General features: G+C 50.1%; 1 protein-coding gene and 1 long non-coding RNA gene across 4 annotated transcripts in view; one reads left to right on the forward strand and one right to left on the reverse strand.

The window, feature by feature from the left end:
- The window catches only part of Mgll (monoglyceride lipase), a 105,801-nt gene that overhangs the window by 12,567 nt on the left and 72,670 nt on the right, over window positions 1–20,564 (forward strand). The window lies entirely within an intron of this gene.
- On the reverse strand, window positions 11,317–13,551 carry LOC107399897 (uncharacterized). 2 transcript variants are annotated; one of them, XR_013049994.1, is made up of 3 exons: window positions 13,424–13,551; window positions 12,666–12,826; window positions 11,317–12,538 (listed from the first exon to the last, which is right to left on the reverse strand). It is a non-coding gene; the product is annotated as an uncharacterized LOC107399897 (long non-coding RNA). The 2 variants fall into 2 exon arrangements; XR_013049995.1 differs by having other exon boundaries at window positions 11,317–12,046; window positions 12,462–12,538; window positions 12,666–13,551.

Below are 20,564 nucleotides of genomic sequence, written 5' to 3' on the forward strand. Positions count from 1 at the left end.
GACCTTGCCGTTCATTGAGCCTTCTCCCACAGCCATGCAGAACATTGGGCGGGCGTCTCTTCTCCACTCCCGGCCTGCTCAGAGCCTCATCATGCAACAAAATTAGCCTTTCCTATTTTTCATTTTCCTGGCCATGGTAATGGGTTCAGGGATGGGCAAGTCTCCTGTGTGAGGCAGCCATTGGTGGGACGACCCCATGGCTCTCTGCGGGAGGAGAGTCTACCAGCCGGAGGAAAGGGAAAGCAGGTCAGAGTCGTGTGGCACCTCTGACAGGACTGAGCTGACAGTTCCGTGAGCCGGCAGGTGTGGAGAGAATCGCTTTGAGGCTGTTGACTTTGGTGGGGAGGTCAACGCTGAGGCCTCTGCGGGGCCCCGGAGGAGCCTCCCTAACAGTCTGTGTTCCTGTGTTTTCCTTCTCTCTCTTGTCACTTGTCACAGAGCCTCTAATCAGAGACTCCTGGGACTGAAATTCTATCGTCGACACCGGGCAAAGAGCAAGGCAAACCAAAGCAAGAGGAGGGGGAACAGTAAAATTCGGTCAGAGAATGATAAACCGGAAGAAAAAGGTAGAAAATACATCCAAAGTTGGCTATTTGAAACTGTCAACAAAACTGACAAAATTTAAGTTAAATTGAGAGAGAGAGGGAGAGAGAGAGAGAGAGAGAGAGAGAGAGAGAGAGAGAGAGAGAGAGGACTTAAATAATGGAATGAGGATTGAGAGAGGGGACATCACTACCAATTTTTCAAAAATGTAAGATAATTATAAAAAAAAAATAGAACAGTATGGCTGGGTGTTGGTGGCGCACGCCTTTAATCCCAGCACTCGGGAGGCAGAGCCAGGCGGATCTCTGTGAGTTCGAGGCCAGCCTGGGCTACCAAGTGAGCTCCAGGAAAGGCGCAAAGCTACGCAGAGAAACCCTGTCTCGAAAAACCAAAAAAAAAAAAAAAAAAAAACAATAAACTAGATAACTTTGGCAGAAATGGAGAAATTTATAGGAAGAGGCAAACTATTAAAACTGACTCAAAAATAAACAGGAAATCCCAGTAGACTTATAACAAGTAACAAGTATCTACCCACAAAGAAAAGCCCAGGCCCAAATGGCTTCACTGTTGAAATCAACAGATAAGAAGCAATGCCTTCCCTTCACAAACCTTCCTAAAAAGGAACATCAAGCCACCACCAACAAAAACAGGAGAGGGAATTCTCCTAACTCATTCCCAGGAGCTGTTATTGCCGCCAAAGACGCCACCTGGAAAGACCTGGGTCAACATTTCCTATGAAGATAGAAGAAAAAAATGAAATGAAATCCAGAATGCAAGCTTGATGACCCGAGTTTGACCCCCCAGAACCTATGTAAAAGTGCAAGGAGAGAACTAACTCTCCAGAGTTAGTCTTTTGGCCTCCATATGTGTGCCATAGCATGAACACATACACATACAATTATAATAATATATATCATATAATAAATAAAAATAAATGTTTTTAAAAACCAGCAAACTGAATCCAGCAACACAGAAAAACAATAAGCAGACAAAAATCTATACACCAAGTGGGGTGTGTCCTGGGAATGCAAGGATGGTTTAATATCTGAAAAAGAACAACTAAACAGATTAATCGACTGAACAGAAACTTCATAGTCATCTTGATATGGAAGAGGTATTTGACAAGATCTGATAACTTTTCAGTATTTAAAAACACCAAAAATCCGAGGAAGAAGGGCCCTGCCCCAACCTGATAGCAAACAGAACAAAACTGCACTGCTGATGTCAAACCTACCCATGTCTTTCCCCTGAGGTGAGGAGCAAGGAGAGATGGCTGCCCATCTCTTACAGCTTGTCAGTACTGCTTCAGGAACGTGGCCCCCTCATCCGCTGTCCTGGTGCGTCTAAGACAGTCGCTGTGCTTTAAATACAAGCGGGACGGGCAGGGAATGCAAAGATGGTCCGCTCTGGGGTGTAGAGATTTGATGGGTAATTTTCACTCTGATTTTTAGACTTTTCTGTATTTCTAACATTTTTGGCGAAGGACCACGATAGGGGGAAGGTTTTGAAGGGCAGTCCAGGAGAAGCAGGTCTGAAGGATGGTAAGATCAGAGTGAAAGGGCGTGTGTGCTCCGCTGGGGACTGGACAGCAGCAGCAGAAGGCCTGGTTAGGGCAGAAGCAAGGGCTGGAGCCAGTGATTGGCTGGACGTGGCTTCGTGTGCCTTGTGTGGTGTTGGGAAGACCTTGGCGACTTCCAGGGGGACTGAGTGTGGAGAGAAGAGCAGAGATCCCACTGTGAGGCCACAGTAGATTCAACATCCAGAGCATGTGCTGGATAAACCAAAACCAAGAGGCAGAGAGGATGGACGTTGGCCGGAGAGAATATCACTAGGAACCAGGGGCTATCCAAACATGGCACCCCGTGGGCCAGCAGCTGACCTAGTTGTGGCCTCTTCTCCTTAGCTACGAAGCAGGCAGTGTGGGTTTGCTAGCATGGCTAGTCACAACACTCCTTTGGGTGACTCTTCCCAAATGATTTAGGGCCTCTCAGAAGAAAGAAGGGTGTTGGGTATCAACAGGCTTCCAGTATCTGGTCTCTGAACAACAACACCTGGATGGCCTGCTGCCTTGTCCTAGGCAGAGATGCACAGGTGGTTGTGAGCATTCATCTGTGTGCCTACCACCACCCCCACCCCTCACTCCATCCCTCAAGCCATTTGTCTATCTGAGACAGATAAGCCTGCTTAACTCTCCCCAAGTGTATTTGCTTAGGAGTAAAGCATTGTTAGATACTGTCAAAACTCTGTTAATGTTAATCATTAGCCTCTGTGATAAGCATTCCTTTGATATTTGTGTTTTCTTTGAGCTAAGAGGTTGGCAGCTGGAACAATTTGACTCCATAATTGATGAGTGTTAGACTCGTATCTGATGCCCGGATGCCTCAGCTGGAACACCATCAGCAGAGAGTGGGGAGCCAGTTGTATGGATGTGGTGGCAGCCTGCTGGTCTGAACACTTCTCAGCTCTCTGCTCTCCCTCTATTTCTGCCGTCCTTGGTTGTTGTTGGCTCTGTTTGTGTCGTTCCTGACCCAGCCGCTCTCTGGAGCCCTCCAGACACCCTCTCACTGCTGCTGTTCACACTTGGAGGAAGCTGCACAGCGACCACAGCTGCTTGCTGCCTAAGTGCAACCCTGGCTCTGGAAGGCAGTGCCTAGTCAGGACGGTTTTCGACATTTTCCCCATCACCAGCCTCAGTGGACTCCAGCAGCCATTTTAATGTAGATGTGTGCAGAGGTGGATGGACATATATGCTTGCCACCAACAAATTCACCAGGTTCTAACAAATATTTCTTGGTCCGTCCACTATATGATGAACCTTGTTCTTGTTAGGGATGTAGAAACTGTAAAGACCACAGCCCTACCTTCCGAGAGCCCTCGGCTAGGAGAAAGGCAGATAGAGAGGCCACTGGTGCCCGTGCCAGGATTGGGGCCGAGACCAGCTATCTGTCCTGAGAGGCCGGAGAGTACCACAGAGGAGGGTTCTTGGCAGCCTCTCACTTATCCCCTGTCTGCCTATCTGGTGCATTGCACACGGAAAGTGGGCATGGCTGAGCTCTCCACACTGAGATAACAACTTCAGAGGGCCCCCACGGTTCACCTCAGCGAGGTGCAGAAGGCATGCGTCCCTTGAAGGCATGTCTTTCTTAGGCTCCTTCTGTATCAGTTTTTATGTAAACCTGTGTTAGTTTTGGCAAAGTGACAGAAGCTACAGCAGAGGCCAGTGTGTGCTGTGCCACCGGCTGGTTCTTGGGTCTCGTGGCTCCGGCTCTCACAGTGCCTGTCAGGTGATTAACATAATTCTTCCATTTTATTGCTGAAGGAAGGAAGTCTCAGATGCAGGCTACTAAGTCGCAGCAACGTTGCCTGAGCCTACCAGCTTTAAAAGCCCTGTTCTCTCCAACACCAGGCTCTGCCTCCTAAGAACATTCCCAGAGCTGTGTGTGACCCACTGTGCGTCATATTCTTCTCAAGACGGGAAGTGGGCACTACAGTCTCATTTAAGATTCTTATTTTTTTTTTTATTTTTATGTATGGATGTTTTGCCCACATATATGTCTGTGCACCACATGTGTGCAGGGCCTGCAGAGGCTAGAAGAGGGTGCCAGGTCCCCTGGGACTGGAGTTACAGGTGGTTGTAAGCCACCTTGGGAGTGCTGGGAATCAAACCTGGGTCCTCTGGGAGAGCAGCCAGTGCTCTTATTTGCCAAGCCAGCCCTCTAGTTGTGGTCCTCCAGCCCCTTTTCATAGAAGACTGGGGCTTGGAAAGGCTTGGTGGCTGCGGTCCCACGCTTAGGGATGGCAGGTGTGGACAACCTGTTGTCCACTCTGTCCACCCTGAATGAGTGTCCAGATCCAGCATCTGCTCTCTCCAGGCCAGCCTAATGCAGCTGCCCACTTAGGTCACGGCTGAGCTCAGAGGCTCCATCACATGTCTAGATGGGGACATTTTCCCCACCTCTCCTGCATGCTCCATAAATTCCTAATTGCTCGCTGCCATCCGCTTGGCATTTTCACCACCCAGAACTTGGAGCCATCTGCAGCCTTGGGGAGTTCATGCTGTTTTCCTTCCAGGAAAAAAAAAAAAAAATTACATAAGATGAAGCCCAGCGCCTTCTTATAGGATGGCAGGGAGCCTCCTGATGAAGAGATGGGCCTCAGTACCTGCTTTCCTGTTGTCCTGGTTCTGAGGTGCACGGCTTCTGTGACCTGGGCCTGCCTCCCCGGCAGAACCGCCAGGCAGCGTCTGTGCACTGTCCTTGTGTCCCACAGACATCTCCCTCCCCAGCATTCCTCTGGGCTGTGTTGGATGTTTTGTCCTCTCTGGGGGTGGGGATGGCCTCCAGGGGCCAAGAGATCCAGAGATTCCAACCCACCTCCTCCCAGGGCCTCCTGAGGATGGCTTGGCCCAACTGCTGTCCCGTCTTCCTCTTCCAGAGGCTCCTCCTCCACCTGCTTCTCTGGGGCGGTTTCATTCCACCGCGGCCAATAGAACCACCTCTGTATTTTCCGAACATTTTCACCGCACACCCGTGATAAGTGGGCAGACTCCCTGGCTCCGGCAGTGACTGCTGACGCCCCACACTCTGAGAGGTTGGGCAGCTCTCCTAAAATGGCACTAGTTCAATCCCTAGTGGGAGAGCGGTGCCGTGGGGATAGCCTGGCTTGCTCATGGACACTTGGAGATGCGCACAGGTGGCAGTGGCCAGGGAAGGGAATGGTCCCCAGGGAGGTGGCAGCCGGCAAAGGAGAGGGTGGCTGTGAGAAGAGGGGTCGGCGAGCCGAGGGAGAGAGGGCCGGCTGACAGCTGTGGTAGCCAGGTCGGCTTTGAGCAGAGGTGACACTGGAGCTGGCTCTGGACAGGAACCTGCTGGCCAGAGCTGAGCCAGGTCCCAAGACCTTGAGGTCCATTGGCAAAGAGGCTTTCTGGCTCCTCGGCCCACTGAGGTCACCGATGGAGGCCACTTGGTAGGCTTGACTCCCAGCCAGCCACTTACACATCATTTTGTCACATGGCTCCACGTGGCTTTTGCCCTGACCTTAGCACTCACCTGCCTGTTTGTGACCTTTGCAGCAGCTGTTTTGATTCAGTGCTCAACATCTTTGCTTGCTTTTTATATTGTCTCCCCCCTCCCCGCCCCTTTAAATCTATTTTTAAGAGAAATAATGGGGCTGGAAAGATGTCTTAGTGGTAGGAACACTTGCTGAAGAACAGAGTTCAGTTCCCAGCACCCACATTGGGTGGTGCACAACCACCTTTAACTTCAGCTTTGGAGGATCTCATGTCCTCTGCAGACAGCGCACTGGGGTGCACAGAACCCCCACACATACACGTAAATTAAATTACTAAAAATAAACTGTATTGTGATGCAGGATGTGAGAGGGCAGCCATAAATAGGTGACCACAGGAACAAAGGCAACCCTGGAGCTGGCTTCCAGCTCAGCACGGGGACTCGTGGGAGACTCCCCCAAGCCCGAGGCCTTTCATCCAGAAAGTAGACAGGCTGGTGGTTAGCACCTGCCACCATCCCCTCTCTCTGAGAGCCTAGGCATTGGATGAACCTGGCCATAAACAGCATTCTTCTGCTGTGTGGCAATGTCATTGCATGTCATATCAATATACAGCCCATTGTGGGCATCTTATAGGCCGAGAGATGGTATTCTGCCCACATGGATTCATTACATGGGCGAGACAAAATGGAGAGCTCAGGAGCCCTCCAAGTGATTGAGCCTCAAATTTCTTTCTGCCCTGCCCTGCCTCGTAAAGCTCTCTCCACTCAAAAGCTGCCCTCCGCGTGAGTGCGTTGTTCTCTTCCCGTGTGGTTCATACGGGTTGAAGCATCTCAGGTACGTCACACATCAGCTGTGGTTTGCTGCAAGGTTGGCCGGTGTCTGGTGAAAATGAGGTACAGCTGGGCCAGGACACCCCTTGTTCCTAGCCCGAAGATGGGCAGCTACCGTTAGAAGCAAGGGCCACTCTCCTGCCATGCAGCAAGAAGGACGCTTGGCTTGGGAAAGAGCTGTAAGGGCACTGGAGCCCGTCAGTCCCACAAACACTTGGCCTCTGGCTATCCTTTTTCGGGATCCTAGGACAGCTGTGAAGCTCTTCATTAATGCACCACGTGATTTTCCACAGCCCATTAGTGATTTCCCAGAAGGCCAGTTCCCGATATCGATCTGGATGCGGCTCTGAGGAGCCCTGTGGCATCAGGTCCTTTCTGGAACCAGCCAGGGCCCTGGTGAGCCCTCTGAAGAGACCCCACATGCTAATGAGGGGGCTGGTCTCCTAGCCCCAGTCAGTTGCACAGCCACTTTCGATGAAGACAGACCACTTCTGGAGGTTGCATCCCCAAAACACACTGAATGGGTTCGAGGCAGGAGACGCCTGGTACTGGAAGATGAATAATTTCCAGAGAAGTTTCTAACTCTGATTTATGGAAGGCAATTACCCATCTCTCTTCACTGGAACTGACGTGTTTTTTGCACCTCTCAGAGATTACAGGAGGAAAGAAATGTGGAGAGGATAATTAAGCTTAATGAGGGGACCCGGATGTCAGTTCCTCTCTGTATTACAGCTCTTGGGCCCCAGCACTCTAGGGCCACTCCTTGCCTTTTGCATTTTACTACGGTGACTAGGTGGACCCTGAAGGGAGAGAAATGCCTCTGACTAAACTCTCAGACCTGGTACGGCCATGTGCTGCTTAACAAACGGAGCGTGTTCTGAGAAGTACCTGTTAGCTGGCTTCATCGTGTGTACTTTCACAGAAGAGACATGGCTGCCGTGGCACTGAGTGATGCCTCCTTGTGGGACACCATCATGTATGTGGTCTGTCTCAGACGGACTGCTTGTAAAATGACACATGACGGAATCTCTTAAATTTTTTTTTTTTTTGCTGTTTTTATTTTTCTAAAGTTAAAGCACTAAGAAATGAAAACTACGAGATGTCACATGATGCATGTATATGTTGTATAGTGTTCAACTCAAGGTGGGGACACCCTCCCCTAAAACATTTAGAGTCTCTTGGTGGGGAAATGCATTTAAATCCCCTCTCCTAGCGCTTCTGAAGCAGACAGTCCTTCCCCGCCACAGAATGAATTTCTGTGTCTTAATACCCACTGTGTCGTTTTAAATCTAAACTCCGGTGTCTCTGCTACTCTGGGAAGCAGCACTGTGTCCTGAGGGACAGGACACAGCGTCCTTGTGTCCTAACACACTCAGCTTGCTCGCTCTCCTCTTCCTGGCTGTGACGTCCCACACAGTAAGATCTTTATCTAATTCAAACGCGTTCTTAGAGCCTAAGCCAGTTCCTGATCAGACAAAGTCCTCGGTGGCTCATTTTCTCCCCTTTCAGTCATAGAAATGGACGCCGGGGCCTCGAGCGTGCTAGGCAAAGGCTCCACCATGGAGTCACATCCCTAGCCCTTCAGCCAGTTTTTATTAATAGAGAAATAAAGGGCTGAGAGCTGTAGGGCTTGGCCTGGTGACATGGATGAGTTCTCCTGCTCATAGTGTTAGGTGGCAGTTGGGGTCAGAGCAGCCTTCTGGTCACTTGCCTGAGGCTTTGTTTCCAATAGGAATATATATATATATACACATAATTGAAAAATGTGTTTGCCATATTAGAACATATATTGCACTTAAGACAATGTTATATATGTATGTATTTTTATCTTTTCAAGAGGAAATAGTTGCTTCAGGAAACCTTGCCTGCACTTGAACTTTACTCTGAAGCATCACCCTTTTTAATTAACTGCGGTAGTATGTGGCTGTGGCTAATCCTGCAGCACTGTGTGCTGCAAACCTTATTAAACAGGAGGCTTGTCTTGGCTTATGGCTCCAGGCCAAGGGTCAAGGGCTGCCTCTGCTTCGGGCTTTGGGTCAGAGTCAGGGAGCATCCCTGTCTCTGGTCCCTAAGCTTTGCTCATCCCACCCCACTGGCCCTAGCTAATGGCTTCCTTCCACTAACTGAACACCAGCATCGAGCCGTGTCCACCCTCCCAGTCAGTACCTCACTCTTGTGTGACACACCTTTTCCTGGGGAGACACAACACACGTCTGCTCACCCCAGATAGGGATCCCAAGACAGACGAAAGAATGGACACCACCGAAGTCCCAATTTGGAGAACCAATGAGTTCTATTGAGGTTGCTTACAGGAATATGGGTGAGGGGTCACTTACAGCAGCAGAAACGACTCAAAGACAGCTGCCTCACCAAGCCCACCCCAGTATGAGTGACAGCTCACAAAGCTGGGAACCTGGAGCGCACTGCACAGCCTGCAGGCAGCTCGGAGAGTGTCCCAGGTGCCTCAGTTGGCCTAAAGCTCTTCCAGGCAGCTGGTCTGGTCTCAGGAATCCTTGAAGCTTTTGAGAGTCTGCAGTACAGCTCAGCCTCCTTCCGTCTGAGAGGTACTCTTGGCTTGCATTGCCTGCTCTGACAGGGAGGAGCCTAGTGAGTCTGGTCAGTTTCAGGGGCTTCCTGAAGATTGTTTTAGTTGTTGACTGCCTTCTTACTTAAGGAGCTTTCTGCAGGGCGGCATGTTTACACACAAGATTCAAGGAGACAAACCCCCCAGTCATAGTCCCAGGGTTCCTCCCCATGCCCTCCTCTTCCCTCGCCTCTGCTCCCCTCTCCTCTTCATCGACTGAGGCCAGCTAGGGTCTGATTAGCTCTGGTTTCTTGGGACTCATTAGCTGCAGTGCTCAGGTCCCTCAGGGTGAAGCCAAGCTCTCGCTGGTTCCCAGACCCATCTGTGAGTAGCTTCTACTCCCACACTTGATAGTGCTTTGCACTGGAACAGATAAAGGGATGGTCAGGCCAGTTGTGCAGGAAGACATGCTACTCATCACATGTGACAGCATGAGAGCTGTGTCAGGGAGACAGGGGCCAGGGCTTCACCAACAGGGACACAGCGGTTGCCAGGGTCACTGTGTGCTTCCTGTCTTGTAGTTCCCAATGCAGTGTCTACTGTCACCCTCATGTCATATGTGGGGTAACAGAGGGCCAGCCACTTGTCGTTGTTGGGAGTCAGAAAGCCTGTGGTCCTGGGTACACTAGCTCCTTCACACCTGAGGGAATCTCACTAGGTGAACTGTTGAAATTGGAAAGATACCTCTGTCCCGTGTACTCGCTCAGGACCCAGTGTCCTTCTGTTGTGTTGGCCCGCCATTCCTTAGGGTATGACCCAAAGACCACAGCTGGTCTTAACCATGGTGAAAGGAATGAACGGGTCTGAGGCAGCATGGAAGCAGGGGTTGTGGAAACCATGCCTTTCCTCCGGCTCACAGTCCGTTCGCTGTCAGCACTCAGTCTCGAGGTCACACCTGTCGTCTACAAAGGAGGATAGCAGATGGGAGAGAGGAGAAACCAGGTTTGGGGCAGGCTACCCAAAGGGCCCGCTCCTCTTTGGTGAACAAGGTCTGCCACCAGGAAAGTGCTATGAATTCACTGTTCTCCTGTATGCATGTGGGCATTTTCTTCACTTAATAAATACCAAAAGGCTTTCCTTTGCAGTACCTCGGGGTGGGCAGAGTCTGTGTGATATGGTGGGGAGGTGGGACAGCAGCCATGAGATAGGACAGAGCTGGCTCATGGATTCTGATCATTCCTTCTCTCTCATTTATTTGCGTATGCCTCACTGTAGGAAGGGCTTGAGGCACAGAGCTGTGGACACAGACCGCTGAAATAAATGCCACTTACACATTTATATCCCTCAGACTCTCACTCACCCTAAGGATGGGAGGGCAGGTGCAGAGAGCCACGGATGTGGGCGAGAACCGGTAAATCTCCCAGGTCAAAGCGATCAAAGCACCAAGTCAAGGCCAGGCGGATCCAGGTTCCGGTTCCAGCTCCTGTGCCTACCGGCAACTCATTGTCCCTTCTTGAGCCTCGGTGTCCCCATCTGTGAGGTTGGTGCCAAAGTGGCTTGTGTTTGAGGGCTTCTCTGGTTGAGTCTACCTACCCCAACGGTCTGCGTGTTGAAGGCTTGGGGGCCCAGCGGGGTAGTGGCAGGAAGAGGTAGGCCGTGGGAGTGTGCTCTAGGATGGTAGTTCTCATGGGACTCCTGGAGCCTTCTTGTGAGAGAGATGAAAAAAGAGCAAGCCCGGCCATTACCAGCCCTTGGTTTTCTGGCTTGAGACATAAACTTTCCTCTCCCACCATCACCGGCCGCCATGATGTGGTGCAGCCCAGGAGCCCTTCCCAGGGCTTGCACCACGCCGTTTGATTTTTCAGACTCTAAAGCTGTGAAGTAAATAAACCCTTTCCTTCCTAAGTCACCTTAGTCAGGCGCCCCACAGTGTGTACAGTGGCAGGACTAGGCACATCTTCTGGGTCCTAAGTCACCTTCGTCAGGTACCCCACAGTGTGTACAGTGGCAGGACTAGGCACATCTTCTGGGTCCTAAGTCACCTTCGTCAGGTACCCCACAGTGTGTACAGTGGCAGGATTGGGCACATCTTCTGGGATGATGGGTTGATTTTAAGATGATGATGCTCCCTTGGTTTTCCTTCCCTTCTGGCTCTTTCAGAGCTCGTGGTCCCTGGCAATTCCACCACACATTCTGTGATGTCCCAAGAATTTGCTGAATGAGTCCTGGGTCTGTGGACTTGGGGGCAGCTGGCGGGAGGCCCTGCCTGGCCCTGAGGTGCTCAGTCCGCCATGAGAATTCCTGGTCCTTCACGTCTCGCCTCCTGCCCGCTCTGTCCCGAGCTTCTCTCTCTGGTGCGCCTTGCTGCCCGCCCTTCCCAACCCCTCCCCCCGCAAGGACACATTGCCCACCATCTTTGCTCGTTGTGGACCACTAGCCTCCTCCCTCCCCCTTGCAGGGCCTCACTGGCCAAGGAACCTAGGATGGCAAGTGGCAGGACCTTCTAAGATGGGAGGCTTCTGTGCAGGTGAGGATGAGAAGGGCAGGCTAGGTGGGGGAGGGCCGCAGCGAAGCCAGAGCAGAGCTGAGTGCTGGCCATGCCTGGCTGTGTGCTGGGTGGAGAGCCGGAGTTGTGGGAGTCTGGGTTGGAGTGGGAGAAGCAGGGAAGGGTTGGAGTCAGGAGGCTGCTGTGTGCTCTGGTGAGGAGGGATGGCGGTGAGCACCGGTACTGAAAGAACGAATCCAGGAGCTGTGAGGACCTGGGGAGGAGCCTTGTGGGGAGGAAGCCCTGAACTCAAGTGTGGGCTCTGGAAGGGCAGACCTGGGGCACAGAGGGGAGAAGAAGGCATAGTCCAGACAGGGCACCCGGGAGCTCAGAACTTGGGTTTCAAAGTGAAGCAGAGAGCTAAAATCCCAAGACAGGATCTAAGGAGGCATACTGTCCATTCCAGGGCAGCCCAAGAATCCATTGTGGGTATCATGCTGATGCAGACCTGGGAAGGTGTCCAGACCTGACATTCTGTCTAATCTATGCTTCCTTCTACTTGAGCTGTTCTCTGCTGGGAGAAGCACTTTTCTCTGCACCTCATGAAATCAGCCAAGGAGCACTCTGAGCAGCTGCTCTGGGTCCAGGATCGTCCTGTACAGGGGAAGTGAGGAATGAGGAAGAAGAACAGGGAAATAGCCAGGATAGCCAGGGCGATGGGTACTAACAAGTCCAGGAGCACGAGAACCCAGAGGCAAGAGAGCCTGGGTCTGTCTGGGAGAGATGGAAGGGAACGTTGTTACCCAGAGCCCTGGGTGTTGCTCTTTGAGTGGATGCTCACCAGGCACAGGAAAGAAAGGGTACCCGAGGCCAAGATCCGGGATGCACAGGATAGTGCAATGCTAGATAGACAGCATGGCCCAGAAGACTCCTGCATGCCCAACCTTGCTGAGCATTAGGGAAATGGGACTTCAGACCACATGTGGCACTGTTTTCATGGGGGGCAACTATTAGAGCAGAATGTCTCGTGTCCTTGGGTGTTGATGCTGAGAGTGAAGGGCATGCTCACCTTGGCAGTGCAAATTGGTGCTCTTTAGAATGCCGTTGTCAGGGCCTGGTCACATAGACCATTCTGCTATACCTCACCTTAAATAAAAAGCAACGAGAGGATACCGGCATTTATTTGGGAAGAACAGAACACTGCAGTGGGACCATGTGTGTGTTTCAGGAGGCAAAGACAGGGCACGTTTTTAAAGATAAGAATGAGGATTACCTTAGGTATTTTAAAGCAATAATCCTTGGTCACAATGACCAATATCCGTGTGTCATCAGCTCCAGGTTGAACAAACAGTTGATAAGCAGAAATCGAAGATTTCTTTTTTCTTTTTGCATGAAGCTGCTCAGTCCACTGTGGAAGCGTGTGGTTCTGGCAGTCTTTAGGATAGTCATTATCAAGCAAGGTGTTAAGAAACCTTCTTTCATAACCTTGTAGCTTTACACCCTGGTTTTTTGTTTTTGTTTTTGTTTTTGTTTTTCGAGACAGGGTTTCTCTGTGTAGCTTTGCGCCTTTCCTAGAACTCACTTGGTAGCCCAGGCTGGCCTCGAACTCACAGAGATCCGCCTGCCTCTGCCTCCCGAGTGCTGGAATTAAAGGCGAGCGCCACCACCGCCTGGCAACACCCTGGTTTTTAACAAAGCAAGCACCTTCATTCTGATTCTTCCATGGTAAGCATGTCCCAACCTTGCCCCCACCACCAGGAGGTGAAATCATACAAAAATGTCTAGAGCCATGGACCTGTATCACACCCAGCTGGACATGGTTCAAGTGTCCCAAGAGGGGAAGATGGAGAGAGAAATTGTAGACTATTCCTACAGATTGAATACTGCCCTATGTTAAAAATGTGCTACAGTATGCACAAGATCCCAAAGCATGTTAAAAGGAAGCTGGCTTCAACAGCCCTTGTGATAAGTCTCTGGGTGTGAAAATTTAAATACAGGTGGCCCTAAACATGTTATTATCTACCTACATACCTAGAGGAGACTTTGAAGAAAAGCAGGAAAATGATTGTCACAGAAGACGGACCCGGCTGCTCCAGCTGGAGACAGAGGCACCTGTGTGCATGGGCCTGTGTCGTTCTTCAGTTGGCGTGGAGGGTGGTGTTTACTGCGTCATGCTCATTCAAGCAGGATATCTGGACTGTTTGTACTTTTTGATAGTCATGGCTGTTTCACATTGAGAAATCACACAGGCCTGCCAGTCTATGGGACAATGACCTGTGTGTAGTTGGAGATAAGGGTTGGGGACACATTGACTCTCCTAGGCTACATAAGGAATTTTGAGCTGGTGGTACAAACCTGTAAGCCTAGTTACCCGGGAGGCTGAGGCAGAAGGATCATGAAGTCAAGATCTGGTTGGGCTGTGGGTGGGCAAGGCCACCCTGGCCAACTTAGTCTCAAAAAGTAAACAGAGAGCTGGAGATGTAGCTCAGTGGTAGAGCACATGCCCAGCATATATAAGACCCTGGATTCATCTTCTTTGCTGAATTTTGATACCCTAATGTTGTTTTTCCTAATCTGAAATGCTTTAGGGTATTTGTAAAGTTTTAGGCGTGTAGATAAGGAATTACACCTTTAACAAAAGCATTGTGTTAAATCTCTACCTTTTAAAAAAATGTTTTTATTTAATGTGCATGAGTGTTTGCCTGCATGTATGTGTGTACCAGAGGCTGGAGGAGGGTATCAGATCCTCTAGAGCTGGAGTTACAATGATTGTTAGCTGCCTTGTGGGTGCTGGGAACCAGTCCTCTGCAAGAGCAGCAGCAAGTGCTCTTAACCACCGAGCTGTCTCTGCGGCTCCTAAAACTCCATCTTCTTGCCCTAGGTCTTTGCCCCTGTGTTAATCCCAAAGATTCAATGATTGACTCAAATCATCATGGCCAAATTAATTAAAGCAAGCTTTTTTTTTTGTTCGTGTACATGGGCTGCCTCCTTCTAAGGCAGGGTTCAAGAGGCCATCACTGGATGTGAGGAAGACAAGGTTTTTATAGCTCAGGGATGGTTGGGGGTTCCAAATGTGGGGGGCTGTCAGGCAAATAAGTGGGGTTACAGGAGCACAACATAACAAGTTGGTCATAACAACATAATGACATTTGAAACAAAGGTAGGGTTGCAAGATGGTTATAACAACTTTTAGAAACAAAGACATGGTTGCCGTTATCTGGATTAGGCAGTACAGAACCATTTGTAGTTAAGGTTATGGGAGCGGCATAGCCCAATCCTTGAGAAACAGACTTAATCTTAAGTAGGAACAAACCTAGTTTGTCTTCACTGTAAGATGGCTTTCAAGCCTAAGATGGAGGCAGGCTGGTCCATGACCTACTGTCAACTTTTCAGCTCAGGAAGCACACTGTGTGCAGAGTAATCCTGGATTGAGCATGGGACAGTCAGGATAAAATACTTCTTGGGAGACACAGTGCTCTTCTTGGGCATCTTGGGGATTTCCTTTGCTTGCAGAAAGCCAGACTGGGGGCTGTACCTGGTTCTTCCCCAGGACAGCCACGAGTAGTGGAGCAACCAATGAGGAGGGCTCATCAGAGATCAGAATGACTGTCCCAAGATCCTAGTGGGTAAGCCACCCTGAAAGTGGTGTCCCACAAGGAAGCAGGGACCAGACTGAAGTGGGTAGGGAGATGGTGTTGATAGGTACCACACAGGCAATGGTGGCAGGAATGAGTGTGACCCAGTATGCCTCCCATGCCTGGGGACTGTGGGTCTGGTGTGGTCTTGGCTACCCTGCTTGCAGGCATACCAATTGACAGCAGGCCTCCTGGGGCTAGTTCTGGAGAGCTGAGAGTGGGGGTTGGGGGGTGGGGTGGGGAGGGCCATCAGCTTTGCAGAACCTGCAGGCTCGGCAGGCTAGATTAGGCAGGCAGACCATGGTGGGGAGTGAGTTAAATGTTCATTGAGAGATGCTGGCAGCATGCTAGGTCATGTGGTAAAATGCATGGAGCTGCTGGGCACCTCAGGCTGCTGGATGCTGAATTTGCCTTTGCTCGTTCAAATGGAAGCACGTCCTTGCAGTGGCTTGTAATTTTCTAGCTGAACGGCTTCAGGGTGGGCCTACTTTGGAATGTAATTACCCGTGTGCTGGAGGCTCTACTGAAGTCCATGCTCAGAGGAATGGACAATGCCAGGCACCGCCGCGGTCACCACAGGGCCCATTACCTGCAGCCCGCGGTTGGTTTGAATGTAATATGATGGCGTTCTTATGTCCCGAAGGCCTAGGAATTGGGAGGGACTGGGTCCAAATGAAACAGGGCCCTGCTGCCAGTCATGCAGGGGGGGAACGAATCTTGTCCACTGGATACCACAAGACCCTGACTTCCACGGCCCTAACCCACTGTTCCATGCAGCTTTTTAGTGAAGGGCCAAGCAAAATACAAAAGGCCTGACTGTGGATTCATTGTGTGCTAGAGGTGGATGTTCTGAGCAATGGTCGTCACTTAGTCCTAAGGGGAGATTGTAACGTGGAGCTGCCTCAAAGGGGCCTTTTCAAAGGTGGGCCCAGCGCAGCAATGCAACGCGTGGCTGCCTGGAGCACAGGGCTGAAAAAGGTTCCTAGGCTGTCTGATAGGAGGTGGATAGGAAAGGGAGCTGCTGTGGTTGCCTAGAGATATTTACTCTGAGTTTAAGAGGCTGTGAGTGATTAGTGAGGTCTGCTCTGAGTTTAAGAGACTGTGAGTGATTATTGATGTCTGCTCTGAGCTTAAGAGGCTGTGAGTGATTAGTGAGGTCTGCTCTGAGAGATTAGTGATGTCTGTTCTGAGTTCAAGAGGCTGTGGTCAGTGGTGTCCGCTCTGGTGACTCAGGTGTCACGTCTCAGTAATCTAACTATTTTCTAGCACCGCCCCCCAGGCTCCTTAATGCCGTGCTAGGGGGGGCTTTCTCCAATGTTCTCTCCTTTGTCCCCAGAGGCAGCAACTGTGGAAATAAGTAATGATGCTGTTTCCACGGGAAAATGTTCATGGAATGATGTGAAGGAATTGAAAGCAGGAGCCAAAAATGAAACACACAACATAATTACAATTAATTACATGATGATTTCTACTTATGACTATGTAATTGAATCATAAAATATTATAAACAAATTTAAATATATATATAGCAAGGACGAAACTGGAAGGAAATAGATCTTGATGCTCACAGTGGGTAGATTTTCTTTTCTTTGTTTGTCTCTATTTTTCTGCAGTGACCCACATTCCTTTTTCAAGCATACATAAATTAAGTGTGAGTGGGTGTGTGCATTTAAAAAAATATTACATATTTGGGGATTTGGTGGCATGCTTTTTTTTTACTTCATAAATTCACAGGAGTTATTAATTACTCCTCCTGACTTAGATTTGAAATAGCTGTTAAGGGCTGCTCCAAAGGCTGGTTTGTCTGGGGCTGAGAGACTTGGACAGCAGCCTTTGCTGTTGCCTCCTCCCGTTCTAAAGCTTTGATCTCAAAGAGTGAGCAAAAGGTGAGAGCTCACTGGAAATCCAAAGGCACCTGCTATGGTTTGAATCAATGTCCCCCCAGAGAAGGGAAGGCTTCCTCCGCCTCTCTCAGCCCCCTGCTGTGGGAACTGCTGGGGATGGTGGTGAGAGGTCTTCTGGGCTGAGAGCATGCCCTTGAAGGGTGATAGTGGGACTCCAGCTCTTCCTTTTCCTCTGTCGTTCCATGCCATGAGGTTAAATAGATGCCTTTGGTCCATTTTGCCTTCTGTCTGTGATGTTGTGATGTGTTATCACATCACAGTGATAAAAAGCAGTGGGATCCACAGCTGGTGGACAGAAACTTCCAAAATGTGAGCCAAAATCAACGTTTTTTCTTTATAAGTTGATTACCTCAGGCATTTGTTACAGTACCAGGAAGCTTACTCAACACCAAAGCCTCAAAGAGGGGCATTGGGCTGAAGCATTGCAGCGTCTGCTTATGAAATAATCTCATTTGAGGACATTTAGAAACTTCCCAGTCACTTCCAGCACAACTCAGGTGGCCTGGCTTCCATGGAATAGGAACAAGCTGTCAGGAAACAGGGACAGACTACCTGACATCTCAAGGACCCCATGGTTCCTTAGTCTGGTTCCTGTTGCTGCGGCAGAATACCAAAGCCTGGACATTAATAATGGAAGGAGGTTTATTTCAGCTCATAGTTGCAGGCATCAAGGAACATAGTACTGACATCTCCTTGGCACTGTGGCCTCAGAGGGTACAACCCTTATTTAAAGCATATTCAAGCATGTGGAATTCCTAATGGGGAAATGAACTGTGCCCATGGAAGCCCTACCCCAGTAGCTGGTATATACTTAAGCATTTGACACGGTATCATTTTAAAATTGGAATTGTATTTGTTGTAACACATACCTGGATTTCTAATGTTTTAATAATTGTGGTTTATTAAGAGCCAAGCCACCTGCATTTTCTGATCACCCCCTTGATGCCACCATGCCTACCTAGTCTGGTTGCCCCGTGCCTCCCCAGACACCATAGGGTGCGGATGGAGGCTTAGGTAGCACTGAGGGCAGCTGGACTTTGAGTCAGGTGCAGGTCACCCGGCACACTGATGGCCTTGTTTCTTAGATGGGAGCCACCAGGGCTAGTGTGTGGCAGAGTCCCACCTGGCTCATGCCCAGCCCACCTAAGTGTCTGAAAGCCAGACTGACAGGTACAGAGCTCTATGGAGAGAAACGGATGGGGCTTTCGTGAGTGCCTTCCAGGGCCTGGTATAGCAAAGGTGAGAGACTCATGCTCTCTTTTGACAAAAAGCAAACCAGTTGCAGCATAAAGGATTTCTCTAAAAAGTGAGGAGGGAGACTCTACTAGTCTTGTGAGTTTCAAGTTGACCCAACTAGATGAGTGTCCCGTTCCCTGGTCTTGAGAGGAGTCTACAGTGATGTCATTCATCAGACTAGCATCCATCAAGGCACCGCGCCCATGTGTCAGAATACCCCTTGCTGACTGTAGAAATAATCAAGAGAGGCCCAGGAGCTTCCAGTAACAATACAAAGCCAGCCACCTGAGGCCATGTGGAATCACAGGGAGATGGAATGTGAACTGCAGCGAGCTGGCAGATCACCCTGGGGACCAAGGGAAAAGGAGGCGGAGAGGAGACAAGCATTCTCTAGCACTGTAGCACCATGGATAGACTCTTCTAGAATTTCAGTGATTCCAGGGAGGCTCGGGGTGTCTTGTCCAGCCCAGAAGGCAGGATGCATGTCAACCACCCCTGTCTTCTCTTTCTGGGAGCACTTTGGTGAGGAGAGTGCGTGCATATCTCAGGGAGAAGAAGGGCACCTCACTAGATGCTGAGGCACCCACTGCTGACTTACTGGGTACTAGGCTGGAGATACACAGGGACCTCAGCTGCGCTCTCCAGTGGACAAAGGGCATGGGGGACTCACACAGCTGTTGCTGGGAACCAGGTCACTATCAATGCAGATGCAGGTAGAGGGGTGACGTCTATGGCCAGCAGGATGCACCTGTTAGCACCATTGTCAGGGTGACTGTTCAGTGTCTTCTCTAATGACCCTTGCTGACTTCCCTGCCTTGGACCCTGCTCAGCTTTCTGTGTCAGTGTTTGGTGGCAGTTTGGGTGGACAGGAGTGTTAGAGGCAGAATCCTCGAGGCCAGGCTGCTGTGGGTTTCAAGTGCTGTTTTGAAAGTGTATTAAGTGGTGGAATGATTTCAGAAAACTGGCTGCGGTTTTTGCTATCATTGCAATCTTGTTTTCTTCTTGAAAAACGCCTCTGCCTTTTAGTAAGAAAGGAAGGTTGGGTTTCACTCAGATGATTCATGTAATTCCTGTCGTGTTTGCAAAATCTCAGGCCTCCCTGCCAGCCCTTAAGGTCTCTCTCTGCCTTTCTTTGCTCCAGCCCCCAGCTCCACACAGCTCCACACTTGCCTTGAATGCCCCGATGCCTGTGGGTCCCACCTGCTCACTTACTCTGTTCAGATTTCCATAGACGTATTTGTCTGTGTGGTAAACAGGGTCATCTATGGCGACAGGAGCCATTTGTGGCAGAGGGGCCGAAGGGAATTGGGTCCTTTTTTGCATAGTTGAGTAAATAGCAGCAGGAGAGGCCTCCAGGACTCTAGGGGGTGCTCTGAGAGTTCTATCCATCCATCTATCCATCCATCCATCACCCATCCTTCTATCCATCTGTTCATCTATATATCCATCCAACCTTCCTCCTAACTATCCTTCTGCTCGTGTCTGGTCATCCATCCATCTGTCCACCCATCCATCTATCCATCCACCCACATGGCATTTATGGCTCAGAGGCCATGCTCCAGGGTATGAGATATCAAGATGAATCTGTGTAGTGTGGTCTTTCTCCTCAAGGAACAAAGGATCCCCTTATACCAGGTCCTGACAGTGCTGAATGAATCAAATAAAGACAGAGGTTCTAGAGCCCCTGGAGGGAGTGATCAGCTAGTGTGGGAAGCTGCTGAGGACTTCAGTGTTCGTAGGGTTAGAGGTCAGCCCACAGCAGGTTGGAGGGCATAGATAGAGTTGGTGCACTGAAGAGCCAATATGTCTTGTGTGGTTGGAGGACAGGGTGGGAAAGGGGAGAGCAGGCACAGGAGGCCAGAGGAGTAAGTGGTAAGGCGGGGGCGGGGGGAGAGGGTTGTAGCCTCACCTGGTCACCAACTGTGACATGACCACATGTATGATGTCGTCTTGTGATTTGTATGCATGGTGGTCAGGAGGGCAGGCTTTGCAAGCCTCTCTGGCTTGCCTATTGGCTATGTGAGCTTAGGCAAGCTGGTTAGACCTCTGAACCTCGCTTTCCTCATCTGCAGAATAGAGACCAAAACCTCATGTGGTTTTTTTGAGGGCCCAATGAATTAACTTGTAATGATATTCTTAGACCAGCATCCAGCCAGACAAGAGGCGGCTGTCAGCATGGCTGTCTTACAGACCCATCCCTCGGCTCTGGCCATGATGCTGGGCTTTTCCCCCGACAGCTCCTCAATCAGTGGCCGCACACCTCAGTGAGATCGGCATTGCTGATCCATATGGCAAAGGACATGTTTATTTCTATTTCTTCTACATTGTGTGGCCCTTGGCAGGTGCCGGCCTGTCCTTATCCCCTGACCTGTTTCTACTGGGAAGCCCTGCCAGAGG

This window comes from Peromyscus maniculatus, chromosome 3, assembly GCF_049852395.1.
Source record: "Peromyscus maniculatus bairdii isolate BWxNUB_F1_BW_parent chromosome 3, HU_Pman_BW_mat_3.1, whole genome shotgun sequence".
Classification (NCBI taxonomy): domain Eukaryota; kingdom Metazoa; phylum Chordata; class Mammalia; order Rodentia; family Cricetidae; genus Peromyscus; species Peromyscus maniculatus.